This window comes from Danio aesculapii, chromosome 12, assembly GCF_903798145.1.
Source record: "Danio aesculapii chromosome 12, fDanAes4.1, whole genome shotgun sequence".
Taxonomy (NCBI): domain Eukaryota; kingdom Metazoa; phylum Chordata; class Actinopteri; order Cypriniformes; family Danionidae; genus Danio; species Danio aesculapii.
Genome location: NC_079446.1, coordinates 5152924 through 5170149, shown reverse-complemented (window position 1 = coordinate 5170149; position 17226 = coordinate 5152924). Strand labels below are relative to the sequence as shown.

Below are 17226 nucleotides of genomic sequence, written 5' to 3'. Positions count from 1 at the left end.
ACACTAATCTCCTATTTTTTTCTTAAATTAATTACTACTTCTATCTCTTTTTATTTAATTATTAAGTCGCAATATGGCGTCAAACATCCACAAAACGCAGTGTAACAGATTAGCATGTGTGTTTGTTTGTTTGTTTATTTATTTATTTATTTATTTATTTAAGCATAACTGCATGTACAGTAGCATGTACTGCCAAAGTGTACAATGTCTAGTTGTTATTAGTGATTGAAGCATAACGGGTGTTGTTTATGGATCACAAGTGCAGGGAATTTTTCATTTTCTTCACTTTCTGCAGTGTTTTGCACATTAAATATCGCAACCATGTGCATCCTAAAGTGCCTAAACATCTGTGAATATGTGCTGTTGTAAATGTGTCGGATCTGTGATGGCAGGTGTCTCAGCTGCTGGAGGATCTGCTCGGCGATGTCTGTCATCCTTTCTACATGTCTGAACTCGCATTGAACGCAGGATCGACTAGAAGAAAAGCTATGAAGGTACCAGACCTCACTTTTAATTCTGTGTAGTCTAAAAACTCAGTTTTTCACACTCTCCCTAAAAATGAAATGTGATCGTCTTACCACACAGAAAGCATGCAAGGCCCTGAACGGGAAATGCAAATACCGGGATGAGATGTGTGAGCGCCCATGGTTGTCTCTCTTTATCTGGGCAGTGCTGCAGAACCGCAGCGAGATGGCCATCTTCTGCTGGGAAATGGTAATATGTTCCTGAAGACATGCTAGAGATTTAGTTTATCTTGATATCTACACATAAACAGTAAATTTAAGACATATATCCTCTATTTATCTTATTCTCCAATGTGGAAGTAAGCTCTTTTCTGTGTTTTATTTGTCTATGGGGAATGATTAGGAATTTAGGAATGATTAATGGCAGTAAACAGTCCAACTTCTTGCTGTTATACTATGTAAATACAAACACCATAATGAACTATTCTTAATGGCTAAAAACCATTTGAATTTAATCAAACTGGAAATCTTGAGCCTATAATGTTACAAAATCTGTGGCTTTTGTATGCTTTTCCACCTGTTTCTTTTATTAGATTTTATTTATATATATATATATATATATATATATATATATATATATATATATATATATATATATATATATATATATATATATATATATATATATATATTTATTTATTTATTTATTTAATATAGGTGGGCATAGATACATTTTTTTCCATCTAGATTTATTTCGGAATTAATCTAGATTAAAATGGCTCATTCGAATTCTGCCGAAGGCATTCTGCTGATTTGATTCAGGAGGGCACTTTTTTGTCAGACGGCTCACCGGTCAGGTATACATCCGCACTAAAATATTAAGGTAAAGGTCATCATAGTTTGCGTAGAATAGACCCAGCTCCCAACCCAACTTTGAGAATAGATTAACGGTGATATTTTTTTAATCGCACGAAAAGAGTTTTGCGTTAATGCTGCACGTTAACGCCGATAACAGCCCACCACTTTTATTTATATATATATATATATAATTTCAAGAGTTCAGTCAAAGCAGGGTGAATTGGCTTTCAGCTGCTAACAGCACCCCCCGCTGCTGGAATCAGCCTTCAGAAATGATCATAAGTGCTCCTACATTGTCTTTTTTTATTCTTATTTATGTAAAGCACTTTAAATTGCCACTATGTATGAAATGTGCTATATAAATAAACTTGCCTTGCCTTTTCTGACACTGAACTGAACTGATGGTGCAGCTTCACATTCATCAGTCTCGTTCTTCTGTCTCAGTGTGGCGAGTCGGTTCTGACAGCTCTGGGTGGATGTAAACTATTGGTGGAGCTCTCTAAACAGGAGATCGAGACCGAGGCCAAGCTCTCCATGAAGGAGCTGGCGCTGAAGTTTCAGCAAATGGCTCATGGTAGGATGTGTGTTTGGTCTTGGCATCTTATAAAACCAGTTAGATTTCAAGCTTCTATGGCACTACTAACACTACTTTACAGATGTGTTTGGCACATGCTACCAAACCAAAGCAAGTCATTCCTACAAGCTGTTGATCCGCAAGTCAAAACTGTGGGGTGACGCCACCTGTCTGGAAATGGCCATAGCTGCGGATGCCCGGATCTTCTTCAGCCATGATGGAGTGCAGGTCTGGCAGCGCACAAACCATTTTTAAAATACTCACCCTCATGTTGTTCCAATCCTTCGACATCTTCATTCATATTCAGGACACAAATGAAGATATTTTAGATCTCTCATCCTCCTTAGACTGCAATAGTCTCAAGATGTTCAAAGTCTGGAACAGTTCCAAGATCACTTTTGTAAGACAAAAAAAATAAAAACAGCAGAAATGAAATGTTTGCCTGATGTTTATGGGCACGTTTATTATGGGAAATATGATGTATTTGGGTTGCGCTGTTGACTCTTCTTTCCAGGACACATCCAGTTGGCGGTCAGGCCGTCAGGAAGCATCTATCAAACTAGTTTGTTTTGTGTGTCACCTCAGAAAGTTTTTTTTTTACTTTATTTATAGAACTTTTTGTGAAAACATAACGCTCAATAGTGTACAACATGCATATTTCTTAACAAAATGTTATCAGTGTTATTACCCCATCCCAAATCCCAAATTATGCAGCACCATCAAATGAATCTCAGCCTGACTAATGGAATTAAAATCAAAACAGAACGACATGTAAAAAGGAAGAAAAGCAGAGCACGAGAACCAAAACTGAAGTAATGAAACAAGCAAATGATTTGGTTTTTCCATTTACTAAATTGAACAAAGCAACAACACATTTGGATTTTGTCAGCACTAGTTTTTTGCTTTCGGTATGGTGTGTCCTGGCCTTAAAGGCGCAGTAGGTGATTGTCTTCAGAAACATGATTTGTTGTACTGGTTGGAAGTCTCTTCACATTCCAATAGTACTGATTAAAGTAAATGATCTAAATGTCTTTATATGTATGTTTATATTCTGGGTGAGGCGTAAGACTAAAAAATGTTCATCCAATTAAAATATTGACGGGCCGACAATTCCCGTAATTCTGAAAAGTAGCCAAAACTGTCTGTCAACAAATGTAGATTTGTACATCTGCAGCCGTTAATCAAGGCGCGTTCACGTGCACTTGAGAGAGTGACAGCAGTAAAAAAAAAATGCTGAATCAAAACTTTTTTAAATCTTAAATGAATAATGGAGTTACTTTTGCACGCTGGTGGAAGGACAACACCAAGTATTTCTCTTAAACAGGTAATGTTCAGTTTTAAAACTCGTTTAGTCACGCAAAGCTGATGTACACCCTGCTGAAAAATCCAGCTTAAACCAGCCTAGGCTGGTTGGCTGGTTTTAGCTGGTTGAGCAGCCTGGTTTTAGAGGGGTTTTGGCCATTTCCAGACTGGTTTCCAACCTTTTCCAGCCTGGTCTTAGCTGGTCAGGCTGGAAAATGATCAGCTAAAACCCATCTTGACCCGCCTGGTTTAAGCTGGACATAGCTGGCTTTGGCTGGGCTCCCAGCCTGGCTAGGCTGGTCAAGCTGGTTTTAGCTGGTCATTTTCCAGCCTTGAAATGGCCAAAACCCCTCTGAAACCAGGCTGGTCAACCAGCTAAAACCATCCAACCAGCCTAGGCTGGTTTAAGCTGTTTTTTTCAGTAGGGCAGTAGATTGAGTTGTTTTACGAATGGGTTATATGCACAGAAGTGTTGTTCAGCCACTGAAATCTTCCGGCAATAGATTGATGTGACTATTTTCAGTTTTATAAGGAACCTTTTGGTTTTATATTCACATTGGTTCATTTTTAAAAAATGAAAACCAGTGACGCGCTCCCTATGTTGTTCACCATGCCACTCTGAATATTCGGTCTAAAGTAGCATGTAAGTGTGGTTTAGAAATAAGTGTAATTCCTGCACGCTGCCAGCCAACCACTAAGCATACAGTAGTCACTTTAGGACGGTGTGTGAGAGAATGAGACCAGCAATCCTTGCATGCATGAAATATTGCACATTATGACAAGATTTGCTCGCTACACAACTGAAAACGCGCTAGATATAATACAGTTTTTCGTTGGGAATTGTATTATAAAGTTTTCTAACTTGCGAATGACATGATCTAGTGCAGGGATTACCAAACTTGTTCCTGCAGATTTTAGCTCCAACTCTTAATCAAACACACCTGAACTAGCTAATCAAGGTCTTACTAGGTATACTTGAACACTCAGACAGGTGTGTTGAGGCAAGTTGGAGCTAAACCTTGCATGGCACCGGACCTCCAGGAACGAGATTGGTGACCCCTGATCTAGTGGGTTGTTTACTGTCATCTTTAATAGGAGTGTTCATAATATCAGGAGGTGTGGCTTTGGATGGCAGGGGAGGGATTGTGTTTTCAAAAATATTATGCTAACCAGTTAGCATTTTGGCGGATCACACCTACTGCACCTTTAATGCATGTATGTCATACTGTTTATAGTAAATGAGCACCCTGACATCCTGATGCGGTAGAGAAGATATTGGTGTCATATTTGGAGTTTTTTGTTGCACAAACTGTCTATGCAGCTTTGTATGATTACAGTTTAACCACTGAAGTAACACAGAACATGTTCACAATGTTTTCGGCCCTTTTCTGGACGTTCTCGGGATAATTGCTGTCTATGGAGGATGAGGGAGCTCTCCGATTTGATCTAAAATATCTTAATTTGTGTTCTGAAGATGAATGAAGGTCTCGAGGGATTGGAATAATGTGAGGTTGAGTAAATAATAACAGAATTTGACGTTTTGCATGAACTAACACTTTAATAGCTGTCTTGTATTTTAAAACGAGCAGTCTTTTTTGTTAAACAGCCTCTTTTTGTTTAGTCTCTGCTGTCCCAGATCTGGTGGGGAGATATAGAGAGAGAAACTGCACTCTGGAAAGTCCTGCTGGTGATGATCTGTCCTCCTGTCTGCTACAGCAACTTCATTGAATTCAGGTACAGAAGCACTTCTCTTTAACTTTATTACTTTCACAAAATCGCATACAGTGCTCAGCATATATAAGTACACCCCTCACAAATGTATCTTTTAAATTCATATTTTTAACAGGAAGCTAAACAATATTATATTTGTGCGTATACATTAGATTAGTCAGCACTGAAGCCAAATCTGGAGCTTATCTAACAAAATAACTTACGATAAAGGTCCAAAAACTAGTACACACAAATGTTTATGTTATAGAAAAATATTAAATACAAATTTAAAAAAAGAGGAAAAATCAAGAGAAGCAAAAAAATTGAATAATTTAGTAATATTTTTTGCAATATTTTGCTTGAATTTTATTGTATTATCTTTCAATTTCTAAATATGTTTGGTGACTAAAATATTATTGTAATAAATATAACTGTTTAAGAAATATGTTTTGTTTAAATGCACCAAAATGCATCGCCTATGTTCACTGAGATATGGAGAAAAATATTCATTTTCAAAATGGGGTGAACTCATATATGCTGAGCACTGTATGTGTTACTCCAAAATTTAATTCATCCTGCAAGATGGAGTTGTCTTTATACCTTACAGTAAGATAGTTGACTTTATTGTAGTTTTTAGTCATTGTAGTCATAATTATGGTCATTGTGAATTAATATATTGTTAAAGAAAAAAAAGAGTGAACTAGTGCAGTGTTTCCCAACCCTGTTCCTGGAGGCACACCAACAGTACATATTTTGGATGTCTCCCTTTTGTGACCCATTAACTTCAGGTGTTGGAGTCTCTTCTGATGTTATGATAAGTTGATTCAGGTGTGTTTAATTAGGGATAGGTTGAAAATGTGTACTGTTGGTGTGCCTTCAGGAACAGGGTTGGGAAACACTGAACTAGTGTATCTAGTGAATATGTGATCCAATATACATGAACCAGAAGTTGCTGGGAATTGAGTTGGGGGCGGGACTTTCTTTTGCACATCATTCCCACATAGCAAACTAACATTAAGAGGGGCGTCGCTAAGAATGTTGCGGCTGAAGCCGCCAGAGAAGCCCACCACTACAAACGCAGAAGCAAAAGTGCTTTTTTTTTTCTCAGTGGATTCACTTTTACAGATGAATTCACTTAAAGAATAACAATGTACGCTAGTAAAAGAAACATGGCAGATTTGATTTCACCCAGGCTTTAACTGTTGGTTTACTGACGTGAATAAACATTTAGAAGGAATAATCTGACATAAGATGATTTGTCAAACACTCGAATAACATGTTATTAAATGTGGTTTATTCGTCTGCGGCAGTGCGCATGGTGACACAAGTTCAATTCCCAGCTTGAGGTCCTTTGCTGATCCTTCCCCTCTCTCTGCTCACCATGATTTCCTGACTTGGTTTGAATGAATATAACTCCAAATAAATCCAGCTGTTGAATCTATTGTAAGGAGAAATAATCACTTTATTTGCTAAACAGACTTAACTTGGATATTCATACAAATATAAACCCAAAGTGACTGTATCTCTCCACAATTAAGGCTTTGATTATCCTGACTTTTAACAGTGGCAGAGAAACCTCTTAACAATACCTTACAGTCCGCTTGAAGTCAATTTACAATGTCTATTTTGCTGGCTCACGTTGTTATTCTTAAAGTGAAAAATTAATCCGTCCAAGTTAAAAAAAAAATTGTTGGTTTTGGTAATCTTCAATAAAAATCTGACCTTTTACCTCTGTGTTTGACGTCAACCTGAAGGCTTCAATAGCAACTGCATATTAATATTTTATCTTATCGTTAAGTTCGCTATGAGGTAATGATGTGCAAAAGAAAGCCCCGCTCCCTACTCAATATTCAGTTTTAGTTGGAAGAACATCAACATAAAGTTCTCAGCAACTTCAGAACGAAGACTTCATAGGGACTTTAACAGGAAGGTGAGGAAATGATGATAGCTTCTTAATGTTTAGGTGAGCAATTCCTTGAACAAACAACAATTCGACTCAATTTGCCGTCAATAATGGCGGAGAGGGACAGGTAGTCGAAGATCTCCAGTACCTCCATTCTGTGACCGAGCCGTATTTTCTTATAGGTGCTGCATGTAAGTTTTTGACTCTTCTAAAGCATAAAAATGTCAATATGTTTGCAGATATTTAAGAAACATGCTAAGTGAACATTCTTGTTTATCTGAAAAAACAATGCTGAAGTCAGATATTCTGCTTTTGAAAATGTGCGTTACGTGCCGGAACGTCTGTCTTTGCTTTGGTTCTTTTAACCCACCCAATTCCACTTTAGCCAATAGGTGAAAAGAAAAATATTTCATTCAGAAAGGCTCTCAAAGTGTGTGTCCATGACCGAAATGCGACCTCTGGTGAACAGTAACAGACTCCGAAATGAGACGCAGATTCAGAGTTCCACATGAGGTTATCAAATTATATAAATATTACGAACGTAAACATTAGGTGAGCGGGTTACATTGTTACATGATACACCGTGCCCTAACAGCATGCTACATGATGAGATTTGCAGTAATGAGCAATTTGGCTGTTTGCATCAGACGAAACATGACAGAAATGTAAAAACAGCCATTCAGAAGCACACGCTATGCACTCGCTCATGAAATGGTAAGGTTTATAATCTAATTAGTACATATTAAACCACTTTAACATTATTAAATGTAGAATCTCTGGTATGTGTTGGTTTGCACTGAGTCACAGATCTAAAGTTCAGTTTCAAACGGTTTATTTTCCAGATCTGAGGTGAACTATCTGCTGCTGCTTTCAGTAGTACGGCAATAAATGTGATGTGAAATGACATTCAAACTCACATTATTAGCATTTAACATGAGGTGATCATTGTCAGTTTTCTGTTGTTCACCTGTGAGAAATAGAAGCCGTTTCTAATATATCAATTCAAGGTGTTGGTTAGATCAAAAATCCCTTGTAATGTGGAAATTATTCCTTCAATCGCATGCCGTTACTTTTATATAGGACACGACCTTAATCAGCCTTTAGGCTTCATAGGCGGACACGCTCCTTGGTCCTCAATCTGGCAACCTGCGCTTGCATTTGTTTTGTTCCAGGTATGCAATACCTAATTCATTCACTGGGTGTACACCTGTGGGATCTGTCTAGTCTCGTGATTTCCCCGGATCAGGGTGACTCTGTCTGGATAATGCACTTGTGATCAGTTTATTACGCCCAATTATAACAATCATAACATTTGATTAAAAACTACAAATTCACAATACCTTGAGGGAATAAAGTAACAGAAAGGTCTCAACACTGTAAAACTCTGTCCACTAAGTCTCCCATGAAGAGGTAGTGTGTTTCTGGAACGTCGCCTCCCACCTGAATGAGAACAGATTGTTATGCATTCATTTATAAGCCAGCTACTAATAAATAATATAAGAGATTAAACAAGTGCACTCATTTGCTCAGATACACAGAGCAAATGGACATTTAACATTCAAACTGAAACCACTCATACGATTAAGCGATAAATCACCCAACACTAATGCACTTTCGTTTTATTCCTCCTAGGAAAGCAGATCAAGCAGTAGAAGAGAAATCCGTGACAGCACCTCCATGTTCAGCTATAGACAGCAATTACGGAGAGACCGTCTTCTCCTTCGCTGAGATTAAACACCGGTACATCAGCTTTTATTTAGTACATCATGCTTAAATACTGTACAGTATATCTGTCAACAAGATGTATTAATCTGCTGTCTTTCTGATCTTTAGAAATGAAGGCGAGCACGAAGACTCTAATCATATCAGGCGGACTACTAAAGGTTGGACTGCTTGAAGCTTTTCCTGAAGCATTTAATAAAACTATTTGATCATTGCTCTATTGATTTGGAGCAGAAAGGCTGACATTGTAAGTCTTTCTGTCATCAGGAGCTCCTGCATTCATCAAATCAAAGAAGAGTAGCTTTGTGGTTTCCCGCTGGAAGCAGTTCTGGTACGCTCCTGTCACCTCATTTATCGGCAACCTTCTGATGTACTTCCTCTTCCTGTTTCTGTACGCCTACGTGCTATTGGTCGACTTCAAGCCGCCTCCCCCTGATGGCCCTGCGGTTTCAGAATATGTGCTGTATTTCTGGGTCTTCACTTTAATATGTGAGGAGATTCAAGAGGTACGGTAGATGCTTTTTTTACTCTTGTTCTTGTTCAGTCTGATGGTAATTCCATGCGTTTATTCTTTCACTTTCAGGCATTCGTTGCAGGCAATAAGAAGTTTCCTCAGACGTTGATCGTGTATGCTCAGGATATGTGGAATAAGTTTGATGTTCTTGCCATTTCCCTCTTTATTGCTGGCTTGTGCTGCAGGTAACAGGTCTTGATGGTTTACTATCATATAGTGTAAGCAGTATAAAGGATAACATTACACTAGTTTGAAGGTTGAGTACATGCATTGTGCTGTTTGTCACAGAGGAGTTTGATTTGGTTTTTGCACAGAAGAGGGCAAAACTAAATATAAACTGCTTATTTATTTTTGCTTGTATATTTATTATATAGGCGGCATGGCAGCTCAGTGGTTAGCTCGCTTGCCTCACAGCAAGAAGGTTGCTGGTTTGCATGTTCTCTCCGTGTTAGTGTGGGTTTCCTCCAGGTGCTCCGGTTTCCTCCACAATCCAAACACATGCGCAATAGGTGAATTGAATAAACTAAATTGGCCGTTTGCATGTGTGCGAATCTGAGTGTGTATGGATGTTTCCCAGTACTGGTTTTGCATGCGCTGTGTAAAACATATGTTGGATAAGTTGGCGGTTCATTCCGCTGTGGCAACCCCTGATTAAAGGGACCAAACCGAAGGAAAATGAATGAATTTATTAGATTTTTTGGTGTATTAACAAGGACCAGCATATATAGTTTTGTTTTACGACAAAAGCACTTCACATTCGTTAACAAGAAGGATTAAACATGAGAAAATAAGAGGAAAAGAAAAAAAGAGTTTTAGATATGAATATATAATAATAATAATAATAATAATAATAATAATAATAATAATAATAATAATAATAATAATAATAATATTAATAATTCCTTACATTTATAAAGCGCTTTTCTGGGCACTCAAAGTGCTTTACACATTTTTTGGGGGGGATCTCCTCATCCACCACTACTGTGCAGCATCCACCTGGATGATGCAGCGGCAGCCATATTGCGCCAACCCGCACACCACTCACCGGCTGATTGGTGATGAAGACAGAGTGATGAAGCCAATTATGATATGGGGATGGTTAGGATGGCGTGATGGACAGAGGACAGTGGGCAAATTTGGACAAGATACCGGGGTTAAACCCCTACTCTTTTCTTTTTTTTTTTTTTTTTTATAAATTTATTTTATTTTATTATTATTATTATTTTTTATTTATTTATTTTTATTTTTATTTTTTTTGAAGCACATCCTGGGATTTTTAATGACTGCAGAGAGCCAGGATGTCTCAACCGAAAGACGGCTCTGACTGAGCAGTATAGAGTCCCCATTTATATACTGGGGCCCACACAGACCGCAGGTTGAGCGCCCCCTGCTGGCCTCACTAACATCACTTCCAGAAGCAACCTAGCTCTCCCATGTGGTCTCCGATCCAGGTACTGACCAGGCACAGCCCTGCTTACCTTCAGTGGGCAACCATGTGTGAGTTGCAGAGAGTTAGCTGTCAGCAATTATAGATATGTTTTTGAAATTTTGTTATTAAATGCACTTTTAGTACAGAAAACGTTCATGTATGAAAACATGATAAAATGTTAGAGGCGCATATATTAATTGCTTTTCTATTTTTAGACTGAGATATCACATTTATAAACCTTTTAATCCAGGGATGGGCAAACTCGATCCTGGAGGGCCGGTGTCCCTGCATAGCTTTGCACCAACCCTAATCAAACACACCTGCTTGTAGCTTTCTAGTGATCTTGAAGACACTAATTAGGGTGTTCAGGTGTGTTTGATTAGTGTTGGAGCAAAACTCTGCAGGGACACCGGCCCTCGAGGATCGAGTTTGCCCATGCCTGTTTTAATCTCTTTTTCTAGCAACATTAGGAGAAGTTTGCTTATTTTGTAAACTTGCGTTGGCGAATGTGAAATTAACATGGTAATTAAAGTTTATAATAAAACCAGCATCTTTTAATGAGCGATCCTTAACATAATAACCCAAAATCACATGTTTATAAGATAAGGAAATCTTCAAGCTTCAACATTAATCCAGTAATGTTGAGTATATTGGAAGGACCAAAATAAATGTGAAATTGGTTCATCAAAGCATTCACAAAAACAGCATTTTAATTTTTAAAAAGGTATAGAACTTATTTATAATAAAGTTTTGCTGAACAAATGATGTCTCTGGCTTTATATATTCAGTTATGTTTCTACTCTAATTAATCCATTCAAATATAGTCATTTATATTGGAGCTTTCACACTCGCAGAAGATATCGCTAAAATGGATGAATAATGAATAAATGATTGGTAAAGGGACTAAGCTGAAAAGAGAATGAATGAATGTACAGTAATGCTAATATATGCTAATTTGTAACAAATTTAAACAAATAGCAATTTTGATGCAAATAGAAAATTGTCTGAGGTAGATTTACTGATCTGTGCCCGTTTTCACAATCAGTTTTGAGATGTAACACATTCATTTAGGTTTATTTTGTGCTGTAACTGGTTGTAAAAATGAAGGAATGACTCTTAATAATTCCACTTCCACTTTATAATTCAAAAGCATTATTTAATACATGTTCGGTCTATTAACAGGCTGTCTTGGCAGTTATGATTTCCTAAATATTCATCAAACTTTAGTGGTGTGCTTGCAAACTTTATCACCTGTGCCTGTGTATCTTTGTTTCTGTCTCAGGATGTTCAGCTGGTCGTTCAGCATGGGTCGTGGTATACTGTGCGTGGACTACATGGTCTTCACTCTCCGACTCATTCACATTTTCGCCATTCACAAAGAGCTGGGTCCCAAAATCATCATACTCGGCAAAATGGTGAGACAGAGAGGTGTTCAGCGTCCTGAATCAGTATGCATGTGAGACACTGCCATAAAATCAAGCCAGTTATGGTAGACGATCCTGTTTCTACATGAGCAGAGAGGGGAAACGGTTAGATCCAATACACGCTTTTAAAAGGCCTTCCTGCCAGATAAACTGGTACAATTCATGCAAATACTATTAGAAAGGGTGTAAAATGCAATAAGCGGATAGCGTGGAAGTCTGCAACTGGACTGTAACCCACTGCACATTTCAGCATTTGATAGTTACAGCCAATTTTGTAGTTAAATTACAGCAACTAAATTTGGGCTGCAACTAACGATTATTTTAATAATCGATTAATCTGTCGATTATTTTTTTATTATTATTAATCGATGAATCGCATAAAAAAAAAAACAAGGAACACATTCATATCCAACTCTTTATTCAAAAACAGAACTACAATCTTAAGAAAGCGCACAAACTTGTTGCTCCTTGAACATCCCCGAGCTGTTATAATAATAAAATAAGAAGCTGAGTTTTGTCCTGTTTTCAATCCAAATATTTATACATTTTTCAGTCAAGATACATTGTTACGACCCTGGTTTAGGGTCAAGGCCGCAACATAAAAGAACACCCGACAAATAAAATTCACTTTTAATAACCCCTTTATTTGTCTTTTTTTTTTGTCTTTTCTTTTTTTATCACCAAGAAAAAAAACGTGAAGCCAAATACCTCGGGGTGAACCCACAGAAAAATAATAAACAAGAATACACTAACTAAACACCCAAATGAAACTTACTACACCTAATAAAATAACAGAAATAAAAATACAAAATCTACACCTATCTCCCTGACTAACAAAAACACAGGTGAAAATATTTACAAAAAAAAAAAAACGGCGTCCAACCCCTACTGCCTCCTACCGTGTATATACGTATTTGCAATATTAACAATCAACAAACACACAAACCAAAACAAAAATAATAGGAAACACGAATGGGTATACACGAATGGGAGTTAGTTAGTTAGTTACCATATATGGCTTGCCTAAATCGTGTGTGCTAGATTGTGTGTGCGTGAAACATGTGTGGTTCTGCGGTTCTGGTGAGTGTATTTTGTTGTTAAAGATGGTATAAATGATCTTGATCGAGATCTATAACGTGAGATGGGCATCGCCATGTTTACTTACGGCCGCGCGTTTGCCTCATTTATAAAAGCGAAAAATGCAGGATTCAGCATGTAAAATCATCAGTTACTCCCCAAATACATGCAAGTGGCTGGTGAAATTAGAGAATAATACCTTTTATCTTTATAGTAACTTTCACTATGTGTATCTGACATCAGCAAATTATATTTGAATGGATTGTTAAACTTCTATAGACTTTCTTGTGTGTTTTACAAACTCTAAATGTATTGTTTTACTAGTACTTGTATGAATTTACATGTCTAATTCATAAAATAAGCATGAGGTCTTTCAAACACTGCATAATTGTGATCATATCTTTCTCTGGCTCAGCGCCAGCCAACGAGCCTAAGCTCAGTTTGAATTTTTCAGACGCCGCTATGAGTTAACGCTAACTTGTCGTGCTTGTCAAGCTGGATAAAGAGTAAACGCCAGTACCAAGGACTTTACGTTCCTCACATCATAATGAAACAGAAGTAGCATTCTGTAGTGATTTACCCTTCTGATGAGCTCCCTTCTTATCCCTGTTTATGAGGCGCTGAACTCTGCATCAGTGCACGAGAGAGACGAGACCGTGTTCACTATGGGGTTCCATTTGTGCCAAAATTCTCTTGCCTGCTTTCTGCTTTATACTTCTCATTTGTCTTCGTCTACTCTCATTGCCCACATGTTCAGAAAAATGTTGTGTATGCTGTCAATTATACTGTCATCCTTACTGTCGTCTATGCTGTCCCTTCTGAAAAAAACAGCTTAAACCAGCCTTGGCTGGTTTTAGCTGGTCGACCAGCCTGGTTTTAGAGGGGTTTTGGCCATTTCGTTTATACTGTCATCCTTACTGTCGGCTATGCTGTCGTCTATCCTTACTGTCCCTGGATTAATATAGGATGACAGTAAAGATGAACTGACAGCAATAAGGACAACAGATCAGATTGCAGAATACCCAATAGAATATGACGGTACAAAACAGATAAACCGACAGGACGACAGATTAAGATGACATCAACAGACAACATGTACGTCAACAATGCTGATTTTCCTGAACATGTGGGCATTGAGAGTAGACGAAGACAAATGGGAAGTACAGAGCAGAAAGCAGGCAAGAGATTTTTGGCACAAATGGAACCCCATGGGTTCACTCTGCTCCGCACTGAATTAATTTTTATTTTATTTTTAAAATAATCAAACATCCTTGCGTCGCACGACACAATGAATTGATTATGAAATTTGTTGCCAACTATTTTACCAATTGATTTTTATCGATTTAATTCATTAGTTGTTGCAGCCCTAAACTAAATCAAATCTCACATGTGTTTGTGTTTTGCATGAATGTTCTTGAATTACAGATCAAGGATGCGTTCTTCTTCTTGTTCTTCCTGCTGGTGTGGTTAATTGCATATGGAGTGGCCAATCAAGCTCTACTATACCAGTATGATCCGAGCCCTGCAAGAACGTTTCGGCGAGTGTTGTACAGACCATATATGCACATATTCGGACACATTCCTGTGGAAGAAATAGACAGTATGTTCACTTCTGATTCAACTTTTTTCTAATTTTACTTAGCATCCATCCACTAATTTTATTGTATCTGTGTGTGTTAAGCTGGCAAGCACTGGGAAAGAGACTGCACGGATAATCTGACGTTGATCAATGAAGGCATAGAGCCGTGCAGAGACACCAGCCACAACTGGCTTGTGGTCGTTTTGTTGGTCATCTTCTTACTAGTCACCAACATTTTACTTATCAACCTGCTCATCGCCACATTCAGGTATTTATTTGTCTATTCATCCATCTTCTGTATGTGTCTCCAAGCATTTTTTGTTTTTAAAAGATGTCAAATAGATGTCTAATAGACATCTAAACATAGTCGTCTTGGCTAAAACAAGCTAAATTTGAGCTGTCAGTGAAAATCTAATAGACGGATAAGAATAGGCCAAAACTAGACTAGTCATCAAATAAACAGAAGTGATTGACTACACATATAAAGTCTGTCCAATCTGTCTATTTGGCGACTAGTCTAGTTTTGGGCTATTCTTAGACGTCTATTAGATTTTCACCGACAGCCCAAGTTTAGCCTTGATTTAGCCAAGCTGTCTTTGTTTAGATGTCTATTAGACGTCTATTAAACACTAAATTGTTTGCTGGGTCAAATTATCTGTGTGCTGCTTTGTGTTTTTCTGCAGCTATACGTTTTCCAAGGTTCAGGAGCACAGCGACACATACTGGAAATTTCAGCGGTATAATCTGATAGTGGAGTATCATTCACGTCCAACACTCGCTCCACCATTTATCATCCTGTCTCACATCAACCTCCTGATCAAAAGACACATACGCAAAGTGCCGTCCATCAAAATCCATCGATTTGGTAAAGTTTAACAAGAAAAGTACAGTTTAGAAGGTTAAAATTTTTTTAGTTCTTTAATTATTCACTCTCCAATTCCTGCGTTCATCTTCAGAACACAAAGTAAGATATTTTAGATGAAATCTGAGAGCTCCCTCATCCTCCATTGACAGCGAGCCCAGAAAAGGAAGCTAAAACAGTTGTTCAAGTGGTTCAGCTGTAATCATACAAAGCTCCAAGAACACTTTTGTGTACCAAAAATTGTAAAAATGACTTTGTTTGTGTATTTATCACGCATTAGGTCAGGCTGCATGTTTACTGCACACAATGCAAAGCTTACAATATGCCCTACTGTCTGTATGTAAGGTCCAGCCAATTAGTCCAACAACAGTGTCTACTGGTGGATGAAGGTTCACTGCCTGTTCGGTCTTTCCAATGCACAATGTTGATTCAGTTTAACTTTAACTCATATCTGACTCCAATTTTAATATGAGGTGGTTATTAATATATTTATCCTCATTTTATCTGACTCCAATCATAAAACATTGATAAGATTATTGTGTTTCTCTTAATATGACTTTAGATTGTGACTGAATATTCTCTTTGATTCGTTATTGTATATTATTCTCGTTCATTCGGATTCCTATAACATCCTGAGTCTTGTACCGGCCGAGTATACAATCTCTTAAACACAAGCATGTCAGTCTTGGTCACTAAACAGAGGCGATTAACCATTGTTCTAAAAAGGTGTGGTCCCCATAGATCTGTTATCTACTGTACTAAATCAAAACAAAACTATTTAATCATACCATATTCATTACTATAGATCATTACTATAGAATCAAGCAGAACAATTTACTTAAACTATTAGGCTGCATTCACACTGCAGATTTTGATGGTCAAATCCGATTTTGTGACTGTATCCGATTAGTTTGATGACCTGCTTACATTATCTTTTAAAAGTGACTCGTATCCGATCGTCTGCATTTACACAGCACACGGCAAAGGCGCAAAGAGCAAGAAAAAAAGAGCGGGCGCTGACTAACAGCTGATAATTAAAGAGTGCTCTTTTCTTTATTCCTGCAGTAATCTGTTCGCAGCTTTTGACAAGCTGTTTTACTATAGTTTATGACAGAAAGGTTCTCATTTGTCCATCTTTTTTTGATATATAGGCTTTTTTTTAAACCTTTAGGCATCTTAATGAAATGTCCATGGCGTGATTTATGTACGTGATGTATGCACTAGTTTTAGATTAGTTTATATTGGTTACATGGCGGACATTGCACTCTCTCGCTCTCGTTAACATGCTTAAATACCTGTGCTATATGACAATATAAAAGCTGTTTAAGTCCTCGTGTGTGAGATTTAAGGTTTGGGACTCTGCTGAAGTCGGTTCTGAAATGAAAGCGTCAGACTTGACGTCATTCGCTATGGGTTTTGTGCGCCACTTACATTGACGGGTAAAAATCCGATCTAACTGCTTACACTACACCCATGAGGGCACAGATCAGATTCACATCGGATAAATTTCCACATATGAATCTGATTTGAGTAAATCGGAATCCATGTGATTTGTTCCTGCTTACACATACATGGGCCATATCCGATCTGTGCCACATGGGAGAAAAAAAATCGGAATTGAGTCACTTAACCTGTGCAGTGTAAATGCAGCCTTAGTAACTTTGAATAATCACCATATGATTTAAATAGTATTATAAGTTTAGAGAAGGCCTACCCACATTTAGATTGGTCTCAACAATACTTTGTTGATCTAAATAGAAAACCCATTTTTAACCTTTTACAGTCTAATTATGCTTGAATTAATGCTT

The 17226-nt window shown here is 37.6% G+C and overlaps 1 pseudogene; it reads left to right on the top strand.

Moving 5' to 3' along the window:
- LOC130238454 (transient receptor potential cation channel subfamily M member 4-like) overlaps positions 1 to 17226 on the top strand; it is a 34906-nt pseudogene that overhangs the window by 12131 nt on the left and 5549 nt on the right.